We start from the raw sequence: 9,220 nt of genomic DNA, 5'->3' as shown, positions 1-9,220 counted from the left end.
TTTTGTCACTCCAGGCAAGGAAACCTGTGGCGCCCCCCCCCTCCATGAAAATATTTGCAATGCGGCAGCCACTATACCACTGTGTGTTGTAAAAATGTACTGCTTGATTGTATTTTTGGTACATTTTTGGGATGGATTGATGATTGATCGATGTGGTGGTTGATAATCGCCATATTCGATCATTTTGAAAGAACCTGTCTGTAAAAATGAATGCATGTATTGACAGCTATAGGCTAGGGTTACTAATAACAAGATTGGGTGATTCAATTGTGAAGGTAAGATTGGGGGGGCATAGTAGAGAGTAACAAGGAATAGTTATAATTACTTTTCTCCTGGCGGAATCAGTGCTGACTCGCTCAGTATGCAGTAGCAGTGTTAGGGAGTTTTGCCCAAGGTCTCCTACTGAATAGGTGCTGGCTTACTGAGTAGAAAGAAGCAGAGATTTGAACCCAGGTTGCCTGTGCCAGAGGCAGAGCCCTTAACAATTACACTATCCAGAGAGAGGAGGAAAAGACAGCCAGCACTAGGGGAAGGGGGGAAACAGGTGAATGAGGGAGAGAGGAGGAGTGGAGAGAGACTGAGAATAGCGTGACATGGAGCAGAGAACTTATTTGTATTGCAGCCACATAACACAGAGGCAACTTGCCTGTAATGTGACTCCTGTCCTGCCTGTCTCTCACACAAGGCTGCAGCAGCCACATGGAGTCTAGGGACTGTCAAAAACTTTTCAACCTGTGTAATACCTTATCTAGCTGACCACATGCAGTCTTTACAATGATGAGAAAGCAGACAGAGTTTTTTTCTAAGGAGCCTCTCTTCTGCATCATGCTGTGTACATTTACCAGCTTGCCATCAAATTGTACATTTATTTCCCTCAACCAGCCTAGTGCTTCACATTGCCTTATATATTGTACCAGCAGCCTGGGGGAAAATCTCCCTCCTTCCTCCTGGCTAGTCCTTTCTGGAATGCACACAAAGACACCATCCTCCCAGTGGCGTTGCTAAGGTTTGTGACACCTGGTGCAGTAACTCATGGTGTCACCCCCCCCCCCCCTCCCCCGATTTTCTAAATAAGACTGCATCACATGGTACCTGTGTGCTGGCATACAAATGGTTTCTGCTTCCTAAAAATGACCTTGGACTACATAAGAGATATTAGATAAAGTATGGTCAATGAGTGACATGATTATGTACTCTGTAATGTGCTGTATAAATACATAATAATAATAATATGGTAGAGTATTAGACTATGACTATGGCAGGATTATATTGTGAGCTCCTCTGAGGACAGTCAGTGACATGACTATGTACTATCTAAAGTGCTGCAGAAGATGTCAATGCTATATAAATACATAATAATAATATGGTAGGACATTAGACTTTGGCTATGGTAGGATTAGATTGTGAGCTCCTCTGATGACAGTCAATGACATTACTATGTACTCTGTAAAGTGCTGCAGGTCATGAAGGAGGAAGGAGACCATGGCTTTAATTCATCAAAGGGTGTTCGATAACAAAATCCCAGTCCTTAAAATACCACATTCGGTATTTTACACTTCACTGTGCTAATTCATCAATATTTTCACATGTGTGGTAGAGGTTCGTTAAGTTACCGAAGTACTACGGCTTCAGTTCATCAAAGGCTGTTAGATAACAGCAGAGTGGTGCAGAGCAGCTTGGAATGTCTCTGTGTTGTTACAAGCTGGTAACAATAGAAGGCATCCAGACATCCCTTTACATGTAAACGTGTGTTATATTTAGGCCCCGTTCAGACTGCAGAACGCGGACCGCAACGCATGCGGACCGCAACGCGTACGAACGCACGCCATCCGCGTTCGTATGCGTTGCGTGGCTGATCCTATCACTGAAAAGTGAATGGGACAGCCATGCGTTTTTACAAAAAATGCGTGCAGCATGCGTTCCCGGACCGCACAGGTCCGGAACGCATGCAGTGTGAACATCAGACATTGCACTCTATGCAATGTCTGATGTCGTGCGTGTCGGCCACCTGCACGCGTTTCCAAAACGCGGCTGGAAACGCGTGCAGTGTGAACGGGGCCTTACTGTTACTTATACTGCCTCTGCTGCTCTGAATCTGTCCATCAGTGTTTCTTAACATTTTACTTATTTGCCACAAGGTAGATAAACTTCCTGGAGACATTACAAATGCCATGCTTGGTGATTTCACCACTTGCATCTTTGCATATTCAAACAGGGACTCAAAGGGTTAAACCACCGAAGGACATCTGGGGATATCTTTTGTCCCGTTCTCTCTGCTCACTGCCTGGGGGGGGTCTGGAAGCTTGTGTGAAGAAGCCTGTGACCTATCAGCGGCACTTGCAGGAGAACAGGGGCTGATTCTATTGGCTGCCTGCTCCCGTTAATCATGAAAACATTCACACAGAAGGCTTTCAAAGCCTGTAACGACAGGGGAGAGCTGGAGATAAACACCGAATGTGCTAGCGAATGTGGTAACCTTGATGAATTAACATTTACTGACATTTGCTGACATGTGTTGAGCACAAGTCGGTAATTTATCTCATTGCTCTGTGATTTCAGCTTCTCATTCGGTAACAGCTTTGATGAATTAACATTTTCTTAAGTGCTCCGTTAACTCAGCTGTTTTCAGCATTACCGAATGCGGTAATGCTTGATGAATTGAAGCCCATATTTCCACTCCGAATATGGGCCCGATACAACAATAACAGTAACATTTCTATAGCCTTTCTCTCCCATAGGACTCAAAGCGCAATACAAGAGGGGCGGGAAACGCTGCCCATCTCACCTATGGTTTTGCAGTTCAGATTGCACTTTGGTGCGAATCTGGATGGCATGCTGCAGCTTTATGCTTTATGCAGCACGCAGCCGAATCCCTATAGCCTTTTTTTAGCAACTAAGGCTGCGGCTGCACAGCAGAACAGACACCGCAACCGAATCCGAAACGGCCATGGCTCCTAGTGGAAACTGGCCCTTAGCAAGAGATGAAGGAGGCTGGGAACACAAAGCGGAAATAAGAAAGAAAGCGAATGAGAAATAGAAAAGGAGGGAGAATGTAAGCAAGGAAGAGAGGGATGGAGAAAGGCCGGTACACATCATGCAATGCATGAATAGTTGATAGCAGATCAATTGGAAGGGGGAAAGCTGTACATAGATTGCCTGCCATTGAACTAGGGAGCAGGAAGAGTGACAGAGGACACACAAGAGAGAAGGAGGGGGCAGGGGACAAGTAAAAAGTGAGACAAGATACAGGAAAGCATGCATTTTTGTTGTAAATGCTGTGCAGAGAATAGTCACTCCATTACAAGAGCACTTCCTCCAGCCTGTAAAAGCTTTCAGCCAGGTGTGTGTGTGTGTGTGTGTGTGTGTGTGTGTGTGTGTGTGTGTGTGTGTGTGTGTGTGTGTGTGTGTGTGTGTGTGTGTGTGTGTGTGTGTGTGTGTGTGTGTGTGTGTGTGTGTGTGTGTGTGTGTGTGTGTGTGTGTGAGACAGCATGGCAGGGGGACTGGTTGCTTACACAGGCTTCATATCCAATCCATATATTTTGACAGGAGCAGAGATAACGCAAGCACAGGCTAGATTCAGTTCATAGCAATGCAGACGCTCCATAGCCTCAGTCACATGCTCTGGCAGCACAGCCCAATACAGCCCAGTCTACGGGGGGGGGGGGGGGGGGGGGTTGTAAACAAAGATCGGCTCCATGATCCAGCAGCTGCAGATCCAGCTAAAGAGGGGAGGCTGTTCCTCTCCCAGCCTCAGTGAATGAATGTTTAAAGCTAAAATAGCACGTTTTTGGGTGTTAAAATTCAGCTCTGTTGAAGTGGCATCTGCTGTCACCCCCTCTAATGGCAACATGGTAACACCCTGGTGGGGGTCGCACTCCACGCACCCAGTTACAATGCTAGTGCATCCTCCTCTTCTTTTCAAGTCATAAGGAGGGGCGGGCAGGACAGGAGTCACACAGACACACTCTAGATCCCAAGATAACACGTTAGGGAATGCCATACAAAGTGTTGTAGTAGACAAAAGGTTTGTAGATTCCTTATTTGAGGCTGAGCAGTAGAGGCTTTCATTAGAACTTTTTATCTCCGTTCCCTAAGTATTCAGTCTCTAAGGACAGGAAAAATAAACTTTTTTTTCCCTCAAAGCCTCCCTGCAATAAATCTGCTGCTCTAGGCAATTAGCTGGTCCGCTGGTCTCTAGAAGCGCCTCTGGCTGGAGGGGTCGCAGCATGAGGGAAAAGCTATGGCCACACTCGGCGGGGAGGGGGGGATGGTCCCCCCCTCCCTCACCTCTGGCTTTCCCCTCTGCGCTCCCCTCCAGCTTCAATAGCTATATATGTGCGGCGGGCAGCGGCAGACAAACATACCTTCCATGCGTTCCAGAGCGGACACTTCTCGCTCTAGTGACTGACACGACTTCCTGAACAGGAAGTCGCATCAGTCACTAGAGCTAGAAGCGTCCGGACGCTCGGAAGGTGTGTTTGTCTGCCGCTGCCCGCCGCACTTATATAGCTATTGAAGCTGGAGGGGAAAGCCCAAGGTGAGGGAGGGGGAACCGCCCCCCCCTCCCCGCCGAGTGTGGCCATAGCTTTTTCCCCTCATGCTGCGACCCCTCCAGCCCACAAAACGGCCACGAGTGGGCCCCGCGGGGAGCGCGCTCAGAGTTTCTGCAGGGGAGCCCGGTGGCTCTTAGTTATGCCCCTGAAGTGAATTCATAGTATTATAACAGCTACGTGTGTTTCAGGTGAACATAGATGAGGTTGACTTGAAACATTGCTGGCTGTAACTTTTCTACAACCGATTCCATACCTTCCAACTTTTTTAGAGGAGGAGGGGCACTTAAGCCACACCCCTAGTCAGGCATACCATAAAGATTTCATAAGAAAATAGGTTTTATAATTCAAACCACACTGGTCCTTTCTATCCTGGTTCATTTTCCTTCATATTAACATTTTAAAATTAGTAATATATCAATTTAAAAAATAGGAATAAAGTTTAGAGTCAAACACATTTTTTAGTAGAGAAATATATATATTTACATAGAAAGAGGGACAAAAGTCCTGTAAGCGGGACAAATGAGGTGGAAAGAGGGACAGGGCTCCCAAAGAGGGACAGTTGGGGACTATGAGATTCATTAAAGGGAACTTTAACTGAGAGGGATATGGAGGTTTCCTTTAAAGCCAATGGGAACCCACCTAAAAATATAAAAAAGTCAGATACTCACCTAACGAGAGGGAAAGCTCTGTCCTAATGAGACTTCCCTCTCCTCTCCCGGTGCCTGGTCCCGCTCAAGATCCCCCGTAGCAGTATTCGACCGTTTCGGTCAAATACTGTCACTTCTGCCGCCGAAGGGAGGTTTCGGAAGTCTTCGGGAGCACTTGGGCTCCCGAAGACGGGCTGCTGCATACTGCGCATGCGCGAGTACCCTCTATGACGCGCACTCGCGTGTGCGCAGTATGGAGCTGCCGGTCTTCGGGAGGCCGGGTGCTCCCGAAGACTTCTGAAGTCCCCGCGGCACCGGATTTGAACGGAGCATCCACCAGGAGAGGGTAGGCTCATTAGGACACGGAGCAATCCCTCTCCTTAGGTGAGTATCTGACTTTTTTTTTCTTTAGATGGGGTTACATTAGCTTTAAAACAATGACAGTTGCCTGGCAGCCCTACTGATCTCTTTGGCTGCAGAAGTGGCTGAATCGCACACCTGAAACAAGCATGCAGCTAGTCTGACTTCAGTCAGAGCACCTGATTAGCATGCTTGTTCACGGGCTGTGGCTAAAAGTATTAGAAACACAGGATCAGCAGGAGAGTCAGACAACTAGAGAACATAAAACCATGTGCCAATATAGGGTGGATGCATAATACTGGAAGTCCCTGAGATCATCCCCTTCCTGCACTACCCCAGCTTTGTGTGTAAATGCAGAGTATAGTGCAGCAGAAACTGTGCTCTCTCCGTTGGAGTCTGCAGAGCATAGCAGATTTGTGAATATACATATGCAGTTCTAGGGGAAACAAAATGTTTATTTACCTTTGAAAAGTGCAGTTGGGACTAGGGATGACCAATGATATGCAAATGTTTCAGAGTATATGCAAATTTTTATGAAAATATATGCAGCGTCAAAATGGACCAATCAAGAGTCTGAAGCCATAAAAATTACCTCTTTTTATTGCCCAGTTACAGTATGTTAAGCATTTAGATCTAAGCTGATTCACCGCATTCCTGTCTCAGAGCGATGTATTTGTCCTACCAAAATTCTGCGATCGCTTCCTGGAGGAGGAAGAGTTTCTTGTAGCTTTTGCTCCAGTCAATCTCCGCCACTCCTCACCCTTCTGAGTCTTCTTTCACTGAGAAGAGTGGGGAGAGGCAGAGATCGACTAGACTGGAGGCAAAGCTCTTCCTCCCCCAAGCAGCAAAATGTACAACCTGGAAAGTCGTACAATTTTGCCCCGGGATTTTGGGGGGATAAATACCTTGCTCTGCCGCGGGGATACGGCGTATTAGCTTTGATCTTAATAGTTAAAGAGGCTCAGGGATGAAATTAACTCAAGCTCTGAAACTTAGGGCTCCTCTCATCCCATAAACGTGTCTAAGTCCCACGCCATCCTCCCGCAGTCTGCCATTCAGCCGCGGTGATCTGTTATCAGCCTCAGTCGATGCCAGTCAGGGTCTACTGCGCATGTGCAGACCTCCCACGCATGCGCAGTACACCCGGAATGACGTCACTGAGGCTGGTAACAGAGCTCACCATGGCTGAATAGCAGACCGTGGGAGGACAGCGAGGGACTAAATGGGAAATTGGTGTGCCCCTAAATGGGAAATTTCTATCACTTATTGACCACATAAGTTGGGAGATCTCTGCAAGTGTGACAGAGCCTTCCAAAAACATTGTATGGTAACCGAGTGGAGAAAAGTTAAGCCTCCAACACACTAGCCTATACTTCTATACTTGGCAGAGATGGACGGTCAGGGGCATCTCTGCCAAGAATCCAGTGTGTACAGCTGGCTGATGCATCACCAAAAGCTCCGATGTACTGGATCATCTCTGCATATACTCCACCTACCTACTCCACCTTGTACCACGCGGTTGTTCCCTCCTCCCACGCTAGGTTGAATAGCTCTTTGGCACCCCTCGGGTAGCCTTTGAAACTACTCATGTTCCCAGGTAGTTTTGAAGATAAGAACATCGGAACAACATGTGTCAGGCTCATGCATGCGCCGCATGGATGTGCTCAACTTCAGAAGTACCCTGGGACACAAGTAGTTCCAAAAGCTGTCCCAGGAGTGCCCAAGAGTATGAGTAACCAAGGCGGGGAAGGCTCTATAATGATATCCAGAGCCTCTCTCTACAAAGATATGTACACTGACTTTTAAACTATAAACCAAAGCAGAAATAATGACCCTTTGAACATTTCTGCAGTAAATCCTTATTTTAAATGCTCTCTCACTCTTTCTGGGCTGTTTAACCACTTAAAGGAGTCATCAGGGGAAAAAGTCTAAAATAAGTGGTACTTACCGGGGGCTTTCTCCAGCTCCATGCTCCCAGGATGTCCCTTGCCGCAGCTCTGCCCGCAGCCGTTCGCCGCAGGTCCGTCCCCGGCGATGAGGTCAGAGCGACCTCCAGGTCACTCTTTACTGCACCTGCGCGAGCGGCACTATCACCGCCACGTGTTTTGCAGGACCGCGCGCATCTCCGCTTAAGTCATTTAAGCGGAGATGCGCGCGGTCCTGCAAAACACGCCACCAGGACTGCACGCCGATCAGCGTTAGACGGTCCTGGGGCTTCCACCGCGTCTACGCCATTTGGCATGGAGCGGTCTTTAAAGGAGTCATCAGGGGAAAAAGTCTAAAATAAGTGGTACTTACCAGGGGCTTCCTCCAGCTCCAAGCTGTACGCTCCGCTCCGTCATCAGCCTCCCAGCGGCAATGGCCGCTAGGAGACTGTTAGACGGCGAAATAGCTGTCTATTTACATAGTACAGCGCTGCAATCTACGGCAGCCCTTCACGGTGGATAGCTGTGTGACACAGCTGTCCCCCTGGGATGCAGGACAGCAATCAGCTCTCATTGGCTGAAGCCTACGATAGCTGATCACAGTCATAGGCTGGCTGGGGCAGTAGGGTGGCCCGACAGCGATCGGCTATTTCTGCCTATCTTCAAGCGGAGAGCTGATACTGCGCCTGTGCTGGAGCCAGGAAAGTAAATATTTACATCCCCGCCATTTGGAGGGCCAGAGCGAGACCGTCGTGGGACACAGGAGGACAGGGGAAGCCTCGACAAGATCCAGGGGTATCCCCCCAAGAGAACTTTTTGTCATTACTTTAAGTGCTTCAGAAAACAGGACTGTATTCGACCCAGTGGGTAAAATAACTCAGATTGGCTTTTTACATATATAACAGTACGAGTTTTTTTTTAAACTCTTCCTGTACCGGAAAACAGAGACTTTTCTTTGTTACTAATGTTCTGTTCCTTAGCTGCACTACATATGCAATTCATTATCTCAGTTTATTTTCACTTCAGGTTTGTTTTCAGTGCAGATAGAGCTTTTACTGTATATACTCAGAATTACATGGTAGTGTTTTAAAAGAGAACTAGTAATACAAGTATTGTAGTAATGATCAGGGTCACATTTTATCCGAACACTTACTTACTAAATGTTTCTTTTTTTTAATAAAAGTTAGCTTCAAAGGGTTAAAGTGTACCTGAGATGGGAGGGAACAGGATGGCTTTCATTTATCTGGGGCTACTTCCAGCCTCCGTGGTCTGTCAGGTCCCCTCCATTGCGCTGTTGTCAGTCAAATTAAAGTCTGTTACTGGCTAGGTCTTGGAATACTATGCATGTGCTGTCCCGGCCATGCACCTCCTCGATCGCGCTCTCGTGGCTGGAAGTTACAAGTCTATACTAACTAAAGTAGAATTTGGTTGACAGCAGTGCAACAGAGGGAACCCTGAGGACACCGAGAACTGACAGACTACAGGGAGCTGGAAGAAACCACAGGTAAGAGCCATCTTGTTTTCCCCATCTCAGGTTTACTTTAATTTTACAAGAGGCATGCCATGTTCTGTGCCACTGTTACCACCATCAGATCAAGCAAAACCCAAGATTCTCCACCTGAAGGCTGCACATAACTACGCTGATTAGAGGACATCGCTAAATCCCAGGAAGAAAACAAGATACTAGTATACAGAACCATACACAGTGCTGCACCCATTCGTACACAAAAAAAAA

This window comes from Hyperolius riggenbachi, chromosome 5 (assembly GCF_040937935.1).
Source record: "Hyperolius riggenbachi isolate aHypRig1 chromosome 5, aHypRig1.pri, whole genome shotgun sequence".
NCBI lineage: Eukaryota > Metazoa > Chordata > Amphibia > Anura > Hyperoliidae > Hyperolius > Hyperolius riggenbachi.
This window is presented reverse-complemented; position numbering follows the sequence as displayed.